This window comes from Oryctolagus cuniculus, chromosome 10 (genome assembly GCF_051225735.1).
Source record: "Oryctolagus cuniculus isolate XC-2025 breed Fujian yellow rabbit chromosome 10, ASM5122573v1, whole genome shotgun sequence".
Classification (NCBI taxonomy): Eukaryota; Metazoa; Chordata; class Mammalia; order Lagomorpha; family Leporidae; genus Oryctolagus; species Oryctolagus cuniculus.
In genome coordinates, this window is record NC_142876.1 from 122,749,064 (window position 1) to 122,761,287 (window position 12,224).

Consider the following 12,224-nt stretch of genomic DNA (forward strand, 5'->3'; position numbering starts at 1 on the left):
TGGGACTGAGAGAGACATACACTGTGCTACACACTGACGAGGGCATGGAACCACACACACCGGGCGGGCACCTGTGTGGGCCGGGGCGTGCTGTGAGTTTTCACAGCAAAGGTTAAGAGAGAAGATCACAGACAACGCCTGGCACCTGGCTCCACCCGCAAGTAGTGGACACAAGGATTCAGCAGCTGCAGGAAGCAGATTCCAGGGATCTCCTCCTCCAGCCTGGGTACCCACGGACGATGCCAGCCCTGGGAACCCTAAGACAATCACCCCTCCGATGACTGAGAAACTCACAGCCGGTCTTCCCGAAGCCACATCAGCACAGCGTTCGGGCGAGAGCAGCGGGAGGGCAGCTCACCGCCCAGCCTCCACACCCAGCGGGCTGCGCCCACGCACCCGGGAAGCAGAGCATCACACTATGCTTTTGGTTTTCACCGAAGTCCTCACCATGGCGTGCAGTTTTCTCTGCACAGCCAAGGGCGATGCTGAAGGGGCCGACACCCCTGGCCCAGTCTCTGTGGAAGCCACAGAGCGTTTCTCTGGGCCTGAGGACCTTGGGCATAAATTACTGCCCGAGAACTCTATCTGCTCTAGCTACTCTGCCCCGCCTCCTGCTCCGCCGGCGGCTGTCCCTGTCCTGTACCTTTCGGCAAAGGCCCAGTGCAGCCCGTGAAAGCTGACAGCACTCACCCGCACCACTGCTCTCCAGGAAAACAAAAACAAGAGCGGACACAAACTGACGTCGCAGGTGAGCGTACCACGGTGCTTCCTCAGCTAATTCTCACACCACTGGGAAATCAGAATAATTAGGTCTACTTTACTTTTCCTTTAATTTTTCTTTTTTTGTTTGTTTGTTTGTTTTGTTTTGACAGGCAGAGTTAGAGAGAGAGAGAAAAGTCTTCCTTCTGTTGGTTCACCCCACAAATGGACGCTATGGCCAAACTACGCCAATCCGAAGCCAGGAGCCAGGTGCTTCTTCTGGTCTCCCATGGGGTGCAGGGCCCAAGCACTTGGGCCATCCTCCACTGCACTCCCTGGTCATAGCAGAGAGCTGGCCTGGAAGAGGAGCAACCGGGACAGAATCCGGTGCCCCAACCGGGACTAGAACCAGGGGTGCCGACGCCATGGGTGGAGGATTAGCCTAGTGAGCCGCGGCGCCAGACATTTTTCCTTTAATTTTATTTGAGTTATACAATTTTATGTATTTCTTATATACAGATTTAGGAACAAAATGATACTTCCCACCCTTCTTCCTCCTCCCTCTCCCAATCCCACTCTTAATTTTTAATAAAGATCTACTTTCAGTTTACATAGTGATCGTAAAGTTAATTACACTCAAAGCCAAAGAGTTCAACAATGGTATGAAGAAGAAACACACCACTCCTCCACAGCAGACATGGCTGCAGACAACCATGGAATCTCAAAGTGTCCATTTCACTCCAACATTTTAGGTACTCTGCTAGTTACTACAGATCAGGGAAAACATATGATATCTGTCTCTTGGGGGCCAGCTTAGAGATGAGACTTAAACACCCCAGTAGCCACCCAGTGAGACTTAGAACTGGCTTGGTGGGTTCTGTCCACACTCCACACATGATACTTCTCTCTCTCTCGGCAGGGTCCATAGTTTGGGGCATCTTATTAGAAAAGCTGCAAATTGGGGCCAGTACTGTGTGCAGCAGGTTGAAGACCCAGCCTATAGTGCCGGCATCCCATATTGGCGCCAGTTCAAGTCCCGACTGCTCCACTTGCGATCCAGCTCTCTGCTAAGGCCTGGGAAAGCAGCAGAAGATGGCCCAAGTCCTTGTGTCCCTGCACCCACGTGGAAGGCCAGGAAGGAGCTCCTGGCTCCTGGCTTCAGACTGGCTCAGTTCCAGCCATTGCAGTGATTTGGGGAGTGAACCAGCCCATGGAAGACCTCTTTGTCTCTACTTTCTCTGTAAGTCTTTCAAATTAAAAAAAAGGCTTAAAAAAAGAAAAAGAAAGAAAAGAAAAGCTGCAAGCTGAAACCTCCAGGTTATACATTATCCAGACAGGTCTTAGTCAGTTTACAGATTAGATCTGTAGTCGCTGATTGTCGCTCCCCCACTCGTGGAGGAACGACACCGGACCCTGCGCTGTTCTCTTTGCCCGGCCCCTTCCCAGGTTTGCTGCCAGCCACCCCCCACCCCGCTGAGGGGCGGCACCCCTGCCGCTCCCACCCCCCCACCCCACCCCCACCCCACCCCCCGCTTCCGCGGAGGAGCGGCACACCGCTGGCTGGCTCTCTCAGGGGTTGCTCAGATGTTCCTGGTGCATGTTGTCTCTCTCCTCCTTTATGGTCCTCTTCCACCAATCCCAATTCTGCTGGCGTTCTCTCCCCACGCGCTGGGCACGCTGCTCTCCTCCAATCAGGGGCAGGATCAGCTCCTGCAGCTTGTCAGTTGAATTGGTGAGGCAGCTGTGTGGAAGTTGTTTATTCTCTCTCAGTGCCATATTGTGGGAGATCAGATGCATAGAATTAGTCTTAGCAGTTCCAGTAGTTTAGTCTAGTCTCGGTTGCTCCCCACAGCTGATCACCTAAAATCAAGAAGCTTCACATTCAGTCTAAATCTCCCAGCATCTGGCCTAGCGGTTACGACCTCAGCTGAGAGGCCTGCATGCCACGGTAGAGTTCCTGGGTTCAAGACCCAGCTCCAGCCGCTGACTGCAGCTTCCTGCCATTGCAGACCCTGGGGCCCGCGGGGATGGCTCAAGTAGTTGGGTCCCTGAACCCCCCTGGAAGACCTGTGTTAGTTGCCCAGCTCCCAGCTGCAGCCTGGCCTAGCCCCAGCCGTTACAGACCTTTGAGAGAGTGAACCTGCAGATGGGAGTGTGCTCTCGGCCTCTCTCCCACCCCCTTCCCCTGGTTCCGTCTCCCAGACTCTCTGCCTCTCAAGTATTTTCAAAAATCTGAATTTCTATCTTATCTGAAGGAATCATAACTTGCAACACAGGGCTCATCTGCCTAAAACGTGCAAGGTCTGAGTACAGACAGCCGACTTTAGAACATGACCAGCGAGCTCCCCAGAGTCCCCCACCATCCCCTCGTGCCTCCCAGACACCAGAGTGAAAGGTCAACCACCATCAGGCACTGTACCACCAGCATAGCAAACATGCCAGCGTGTTCCGACAGTGTCCTGTCCTGATCGGGGCTGTGGTTGCTCACGGACCTCATCAAACTGCACAAGTCAGCATCTGTGAACTTGCCTGTGCACTGGAAATATAGATATTTATCTATTTTGATAGATAATATATATAGAATATAGATATTTATATATTATAAAATATTTATATATTATAAAATAGAATAAATAAAATATCTATAATAAATAATAAAATAAATAAATAAAATATCTATATTATAGATATTTATATATTATAAAATAGATATTTATTTTAATAAGATGCAAAAGAAATAAATACCATTTAAACCTTGTAACTTTTATTTAAATAAATCTTTGTTGATTTGAAAGGTACAGAGAGAGAGAGAAGGAGTGCTGGCTCACTCTCCCCAAATGGCCTAAATGCCCAGGGCTAGGACAGGCCAAAGCCAGGAGCCGGGAGCTCCACCAGGTCTCCCACATGGGTGGCAAGAATCCAAGTGCTTGGGCCGTCCTCCGCTGCTTTCCCAGGCACATCAGCAAGGACCTGGATCAGAAGTGGAGAAGCCGGGACTCAAACTGGCGCTCATATGAGATGCCAGCCTTTCAGGGAGTAGCTCAACCCACCATGCCACAACATCAGCCCAGAAACCCTGTAACTTCTAAGCCTCTGCTACTTCTAGGGGCTGGCACTGTGGGGCAGCGGGTTAACGCCCTGGCCTGCAGTGCCGGCACCCCATATGGGCGCTGGTTCTAGTCCTGGCTGCTCCACTTCTGATCCAGCTCTCTGCAATGGCCTGGGAAAGCAGTAGAAGATGGCCCAAGTCCTTGGGCTCCTGCACCCATGTGGGAGACCCAGAAGAAACTCCTGGCTTCCGAACAGTGCAGCTCTGGCCATTGCAGCCAACTGGGGAGTGAACCATCAGATAGAAGACTTCTTTCTCTCTCTCTGCCTCTCCTTTTTCTGTGTAACTCTGACTTTCAAATAAATAAATAAATCTTATTGAAAAAAAAAAAAGAAAACATTCTAAAAACTTACTTCAGGGCCGGCACTGTGGCATAGTAGCCTAAGCCTACGCCTGTGGTGCCAGCATCCCATATGGGCACCAGTTCAAGTCCCAGCTGCTCCACTTATGATCCAGCCCCCTGCTGATGGTCTGGGAAAGCAGTGAAGGTGGTCCAAGTGCTTGGGCCCCTGCACCCATGTGGGGGACCCGGAAAAAGCTCTTGGCTCCTGACTTCACACAGGCTCAGCTCTGGCCATTGTGGCCATTTGGGGACTGAAGCAGCAGATGGAAGACCTTTCTCTCTGTCCCTCCCTCTCTCTGTCTGTTACTCTGCCTCTCAAATAATCTTTTATATAAGAAAAAAGACATATTGCTCTTTTTTGCAGACACCATTGTTAGCTCTGCATCACTCCCACAGGTCATTAACGCCCATTTGGCTGCTTCTACGCTTTCACCCACCAAGCATGCTCTTCCATGTGCACATTACACACACGTGTGCTGCACTTGGGGACAGTGTCCCTAACTCTGATAACACATGTGTGCTGCACGCGGGAGCCAGTGTGCTAACTCTGATTACACACACGTGTGCTGCATGGGAGATGAGTATGCTAACAATTACACACACGTGTGCTGCACTTGGGGACAGTATCCCTAACTCTGATAACACATGTGTGCTGCACGCGGGAGCCAGTGTGCTAACTCTGATTACACACACGTGTGCTGCAGGGGGGATGAGTATGCTAACAATTACACACACATGTGCTGCACACGTGGGTGAGTGTGCTAACACTGCTCGCATGTGTGTTACATGCAGGAGTGAGTGTGCTAATGCTGCTTACACGCATGTGCTGCACTGGGGGGGGCTGAGTGTGCCAATGCTAATTACACAAGCTGGGAACCAAGGCCTTGTCACTCACTGTGGGGGGCAGGAGAACAGTTAAACTCCGCTGAGCCATGCAGGGGGCAGCACAGCAACAGTGAGAGCTTCCTACCGTGGCCATGGGGTCCATTAGCGCGGAGTGGACTTCATCAGCAGAAATTTCCAGAACCTAATTAATTAAACTCCATCAAACAGAGGCACTCGACTCACAGGACGCCGCTCTGAGTTCCAGCATCCACATTAATTAACCCCGTAACTGACACATCCCCAGCCGTGTGAGGAAATTCATCATCTCAATCAGAAAGATCGCAATATTAATGAACACAAGTGGAACAGCAAACGCAGATGACCTCAGTGCGACCTTTCCGCCCCTCCAGTTTTAAACTCATTTCTGTCAGTGGACACTAGAAAAATTGCTGGATGACACAGACCACAGAGAAAAGGTTTTTCTCTTTGGAACTAAATGTTTTCTCAGTTCCACCACTGACACTGTATGGCTTCCGGAAGTCACTTCTGTTGTCTTACTCTTTTTCCAAATATTTGAAAAATAGTTTCCCTTATATCTCTAAAATTTTAACTGCTATCCAGCTCGAGTTTCATTATTAAATTTTTCACATTTTATTTATTTGAAAGTCAGAGTGGCAGAAAGAAAGGAGAGAGGAGAGAGAGATCTTCCATTTGCTAGTTTACTCCCTAAGTGACAACAGTCAGGGCCGGGCCAAAGCCAGGAGCCAGCAGCTCCGTCCGGTGTCCCATGTGGATGGCAGAGGCCCAGGCACTTGGAGGCGCATCTGACGCCTTCCCAGGTGCAATGCGGAAGGCTGGATTGGAAGTGGGACCGCAAACACTTGACCCAGCTCTCTGATCCGGGAAGCTGGCACGAGTGGCAGTTCTACCTGCCGCAGCACAACACCAGCCCCTCGCAGTTCATTTGTGTACGGACACACACATGCGTTCCTCAGGCGTGTTTCTGTATTTGCACAAGTCAGCAGTTCTTCCCTGTGAACACCCGAGATAGGTGCAGGCCACACATTTGCAACAACTGGACCCAAGAAAACGGCAACGGGCAAGCCGAGCACAGAATGCCCAACTAAAAATGTACGGACACGGAACTCCGAACTTCATAAAATTCTCACTGCTCTGTAATTACTTTTTGTATCTTTTTTTTTTTAACTACATAACAATGTAAAAACCATTCTTAAAGGGCCACATCTTTGGCCTAGAAGTTAAGATGCCCACATCCGGTATGAGTACCTGGGTTCAATTCAACTCCAGCCCCAGTCCCAGTGCCATTCTAACACAGACCATCAGGGCCAGCTGTGACAGCTCAAATCCCTGGGGTCCAGCCACCCACAAGGGGGACCTGGATGGAGCTGCCAGCCCCCGGCTTCTGGTTGGCCCAGCCTTAGCGTTTGGGAAGTAAACAGTCAAGAGGAGAAATCCTCTCTCTCCCCCTGCCACCCACCCACCTTAAATAAAACAACGGTAATAACAATAAAGTCCACTCTTAGCTCACAAGGCTGGCAAGCAAAAGGGGACCAGATGCAGCCCATAGTTTGTCAGCACTGCCAGAAAGGACAGCAGCGGGTGAGACCCAGCCTGTGTCACGAGCGTGGCGTGGAATGCTGGCTCCCCCAGGTTGTAGCTCCTCCCCAAAAAGCTCATGCAGTCAAAACAAGACGCTCACCACTTGCACCAAGTGTGGAAGACACCAAGCCCCCGAGCGTCTGTGTGTGTGGAACAAGGGACTGGTTCAGGTGCTCCATAAACACCAAAACCAGCAGGTGCTCAGTCCCTTTCATTGAATAACAGCATCCGCACTGAACCTGCACATATCCTCCCATACACATGAAGTCCCCTTAGATTCCTTGTAACACCTCATCTAAGAGCTATGCATACAGGGCCAGCACTGGGCACAGCAGGTAAAGCCGCCCCCTGTAGTGCCAGCATCCCATATGGCGCCAGTTCCAGTCCTGGCTGCTGCACTTCTGATCCAGCTCCCTGCTATGCCCTGGGAAAGCAGCAGAAGATGGCCAAGTCCTTGGGCCCCTGCACCCACATGGGAGACCCAGAAGAAGCTCCTGGATCCTGGCTTTGGACCAGCACAACTCTGGCTGTTGCGGCCATTTGAGGAGTGAACTAGTGGATGGAAGACCTCTCTCTCTTCCTCCTCTTCTTTCTGTGTAACCCCGACTTTCAAATAAATAAACCAATCCTTAATTTAAAAAAATCCAGAGAGCTATGCATACAGCTGTAATACTGTACAGATTGGCCTGTGCCACAGCTCACTAGGCTAATCCTCCGCCTTGCGGCGCCGGCACCCTGGGTTCTAGTCCTGGTTGGGGCACCGGTTCTGTCCCGGTTGCCCCTCTTCCAGGCCAGCTCTCTGCTATGGCCCGGGAGTGCAGTGGAGGATGGCCCAAGTGCTTAGGCCCTGCACCCCATGGGAGACCAGGAGAAGCACCTGGCTCCTGGCTTAGGATCAGCGCAGTGCGCCAGCCGCAGCAGCCATTGCGGGGTGAACCAATGGAAGGAAGACCTTTCTCTCTGTCTCTCTCTCACTGTCCACTCTGCCTGTAAAAAAAGGAAGGAAGGAAGGAAGGAAGGAAGGAAGGAAGGAAGGAAGGAAGGAAGGAAGGAAGGAAGGAAGGAAATACTGTACAGATCAGGCAACAATGACAATGAAGTGTCTGCACATGATCAGTACAGGTGCATTTTTTCCAAATTTTTTTTTTTTTTTGACAGGCAGAGTGGACAGTGAGAGAGAGACAGAGACAGAGAGAAAGGTCTTCCTTTTCCGTTGGTTCACCTTCCAATGGCTACTGCGGCCGGCTGATCCGAAGCCAGGAGCCAGGTGCAGGGCCCAAGCACTTGGGCCATCCTCCACTGCCTCCCCAGGCCACAGCAGAGAGCTGGCCTGGAAGAGGGGCAACCGGGACAGAATCCAGCGCCCCGTCCGGGACTAGAACCTGGTGTGCCGGCGCCACAGGCGGAGGATTAGCCTAGTGAGCTGTGGCACCAGCCCAAATATTTTTGATCTGCGATTGGTTGAATTCAGGCATGTATCACCCCCAGGTGTGCAAGCCAACTGTAACACTGTCTCTTTATGTTTTCACGCTTGTGTAGACTGTTCGTCACCATATTTGCCTTCTTTCCACTAAGCGGGGGTGAGTTTCTCTAACCTGTGACTCTGGGCTTTGCCATGGGCTAGCCTTGGACAATGGCGTGCTAATAAACACGACACACACAGAGATTGGAGGTGCACATGTGCAGTTCAGCTTGTTCCCTTGTGCTGCTGTCATCACTGTGAGGAACTTCCAAGCCTGCTCACGTCGTCCACCTGGGATGACAAATAACTCACAGCAGATCAGATCCTGCAGCCTTCTGTGGGAAGCAGAGCCTCCCAAACCCACCCAACCACAGATCTGCACAAACAAATGATCTCTGGTGGTCTGTCTCTAAAGTGGCCCCAAATATCGCATGTCCAGGGGCTCGCCTGTCTGCGGAACTCCCTTCCCTGAGGGTAGGCAGTCCTGTGGTTTACTGCAAGTATGACCTCTATGCGTGTTTTATCTAAGACTGAAACTTCCTGTAGAACATGCTCTCTTTATTGCCTTCTCGTGGTGCGTGCTTGAGCAAAGCCAGCCGCCAGGATGGGGCAAGAGAGAGCGCAGCCTATGGTCAACAGCCAGCAAGGAAACAAAGCCCTCGGTCCAACAGGCTTCACCTTGCCAATACCCACAGGAGCCTGGGAGTGGCCCTTCCCCCGCGTGTCTTCCAGTGCAGACCTCAGCCCTGGCCAGCGCCTTGACTGCAGCTTCCTGGGAAATCCTGCTGCAGAGGACCCGGCTAAGCCTGCCCACATGCCTGCCCTGGAAGACGCTCTGCAGTGGGCCGCGAATGGACTGCACCCCGAAGAACCACACGAGCTGACACTGTCTAACTCCAGTCTTTCATAAGGAAATAAACTGCCATCTTATCAAAGTCACTTCGTCTGTGTGTTTTGTTGGCTCTGTAATTCCGTGTCATTACTTGGAATTAAATTAAATCATAATATAAGAAATGTTGCATTTGGAGTTTTGTGCTTGTGTTGCTTGCTCGTCTCAAAATCCACATGGCTATGGCTGGCATTGTAGAGTAGCCATTAAAGCCACTGCCTATAATACCAGCATGCCGTATGGGTGCCCATTCAAGTCCCAGCTGCTCCACTTCTGATCCAGCTCCCTGCTAATGGCCTGGAAAAGCAGTGGAAGATGGTCCAAGAGTCTGGGCCCCTGCCACCTGCATGGGAGCCCTGGATGAAGCTCCTGGCTTCAGCCTGGCCCAGTGATGGGCATTGTGGACATCTGGGCAGTGAAATAGAGGATGGAAGATCTCAATCTCGCTCCCTCTCTCTCTAAGAAATAAGTAAATAAATCTTAAAAAAAAAAAAAAAAAAAGGCAACATGGCCAGTAAAACCTCCAGTCTTGAGGAGGAAAATTCCTATCACTACCTGAGTTGCTAAGAGCCTGAAGCAAGGATTAAGTACTGGAGGTCATTTACAGCTGCAGCCCTAGGGTAGTGACAGCAAAGCAAAAGACGTGGAACAAAGAGTGGGAACTCTGCAGGAGGCTGTGTCCCTCCCGTGGCCACTGCTTTCCTTGGAGCTGCAGAGAGAGACGCCCACATGGGACATCTTCAAACAGGCTCCACACGTGAACCATGCAGCCCATGGGAGGCGACAAGAAGAGAAAATCAATCTCTGTGCCCCCCAGAATAGCCAACATCCCCCTCTGCTCAGCTGCCTCCCCCACTCTCCTGGGCTGGACCAGTCGGCTCCTTCCACACAGCTTAGAAAGCAAGAGCTCACACACTGGGTGTCCCGTCTTCATCCCCGGAAGTGGTGAGAGGAACTGGAAAATCCACGTGGGGGCCACTAGCTGGGCACGCAGCAGCAGCCATGGCGGAGGAACCAGACTTGCAGGAACAATCTGACTCCAGCAAGATGCCTGCGACGTTGGCCTGGACCAATAAACCCACTACAGTTGCTGCTCCAACCGTGTCTGCTGAGTAACTCGGACCCCAGACGTGCTCAGAACTGGCACCTGCAGTCCCCACACACATGCAGCCCTGCCTGTGAATGTGCTCCTGTCCACTCCGGTCTCCTAGTGCTGACCTTACCGGGGCATGCCCAGCTCGGCCCCTGGAATCTGTAGGTGGTACCTTCAATCTACAGAGGATTGGACAAACAGACAAAACATGAGCCCATCACTCATAATGCTAAACTGATCAACTCCTCAACAGAACACAGAAAATGAGTGGTGGGGAGGCTGGCGTTGTGGCACAACAGGTTAAGCCACTGCCTGCATCACAGCATCCCCTATCAGAGCACCGGTTCAAATCCCGGCTGCTCCACTTAAGATCCAGCCTCCTGCTAACAGCCTAGAAAAAGCAGAAGAAAATGGTCCAAGTGTTTTGGCCCCTGCCGCCCTCATGGGAGACCCAGATGAAGCTCCTGGGCCCTGGTTTTGGTTGGGCCCAGCCCCCACCATCACAACCATTTGGGAAGTAAACCAGCAGGTGGAAGACCTTTTTCCCTCTCTATCTCTCCCTTGCCCTCTGTCACCTAGCATTTAAGATAAGTATTTTTTTTAATGAGTGGTTGGAGTTGCTGGGTTTACAGTACAGAGCAGATAACACGAGGGTCAGTTTTGACAAATACAGGGAGACTCCGTCTCAGATAACAAAACCCAGGCCCTCCCAGTTTTTCTCAGCTTCTCTCTGGAAGCAGGAATGGATTTTGGGAGGCTGCTGGCACCGCCGGGATGCCTCCCTGTTTCACAGTGCCGTTGGAAAGCTCCGATTCACATTCTACCTAGAGACGCAGCCCTTTTAAAAATGCGAAGCTTCCTCTTTTAGACACGCACAGCTTCAGCTGGTAGACACGTCTTCTTGCCCCAGGCTGTGTGCCAGACAGTTCCAAACTGGGCGAAGAACAGATCAGCAGGACCACCTGTTCTTCCTCCTCACCAGGAATCTCAAAACACATTCCAGCTCCATTCAGCCACGTCCTGGCTCAACGGGGGCAAACCCCTCACATTTGGTAAACCCAATTTGCAGTTCTCTAAAAGGAGGCTGATATTCCTGCTGCTTTCAAACAGTTTCAGGTACGATCCTGATGCAGATAGAAAACGGATGTGTGGGGCCGGCGCCATGGCACAGTAGGTTAATCCTCCGCCTGTGGTGCCAGCATCCCATATGGGCACCAGTTCTAGCCCCGGCTGCTCCTCTTTCGATCCAGCTCTCTGCTGTGGCCTGAAAAAGCAGTAGAAGATGGGCCAAGTGCTTCAGCCCCTGCACCCACGTGGGAGACCCAGAAGAAGCTCCTGGCTCCTGGCTTCGGATCGGTGCAGCTCCAGCTGTTGCAATCATCTGGGGAGTGAACCAGAGGATGGAAGATCTCTCTCTGTGTCTCTACCTCTCTCTGCAACTGTCTTACAAGTAAATAAAATAAATCTTTAAAAAAAATAAAAGAAAATTAATGTGTTTCAGGGCCGGTGTTGGGGGTTAATGGGTGAAGCTGCCATTTGCAGTGCCAGGCCATCCCTTATAATCGCTGGTTCACGCCCCGACTGCTCCACTTCTGATCCAACTGCCTGCTAATGACCTGGGAAAGCAGCAGAAGATGGCCCAAGTGCTTGTGCCCCTGCCAGCCACGTGTAAGACCTAGAAGAAGCTCATGGCTCCTGCCTTCATATTGGCCCAGTGCTGGCTACTATGGCCATCTGGGGAATGAACCAGCATATGGAAGATCTCCCTTCCCCCCCTCCCGCCTCTCTCTCTCTCCCCCTCTCTCTGTGTAACTCTTTCAAAATAATAAATCTTTTTTTTTTTTTTGACAGGCAGAGTTAGTGTGAGAGAGAGACAGACAGAGAGAAAGATCTTCCTTCTGTTGGTTCACCCCCCAAATGGCCGCTACAGCCGGCACGCTGCACCAATCCGAAGCCAGGAGCCAGGAGCTTCCTCCTGGTCTCCCACGCGGGCACAAGGCCCAACCACTTGGGGCATCCTCCACTGCACTCCCAGGCCACAGCAGAGAGCTGGACTGGAAGAGGAGCATCCGGGACAGAATCCAGCACCCTGACCAGGACTAGAACCCGGGGTGCCGGCGCCACAGGTGGAGGATTAGCCTAGTGAGCCATGGCGCTGGCCAAATAAATCTTTTTTAAAAAATG

The 12,224-nt window shown here is 51.6% G+C and overlaps 1 long non-coding RNA gene across 2 annotated transcripts in view; it reads right to left on the reverse strand.

Moving 5' to 3' along the window:
• LOC149124467 (uncharacterized) overlaps positions 1 to 12,224 on the reverse strand; it is a 90,165-nt gene that overhangs the window by 42,771 nt on the left and 35,170 nt on the right. The window contains exons 2-3 of one of the 2 annotated variants that reach the window (XR_016214479.1): positions 5,047 to 5,178; positions 3,491 to 3,669 (exon numbers count right to left, since the gene is read on the reverse strand). The exons of the other annotated variant lie outside the window; for it this stretch is intronic. This is a non-coding gene — a long non-coding RNA (uncharacterized LOC149124467). Of the gene's footprint in view, positions 1 to 3,490; positions 3,670 to 5,046; positions 5,179 to 12,224 lie in introns of those variants that run through there. 2 annotated transcript variants of the gene reach the window in all.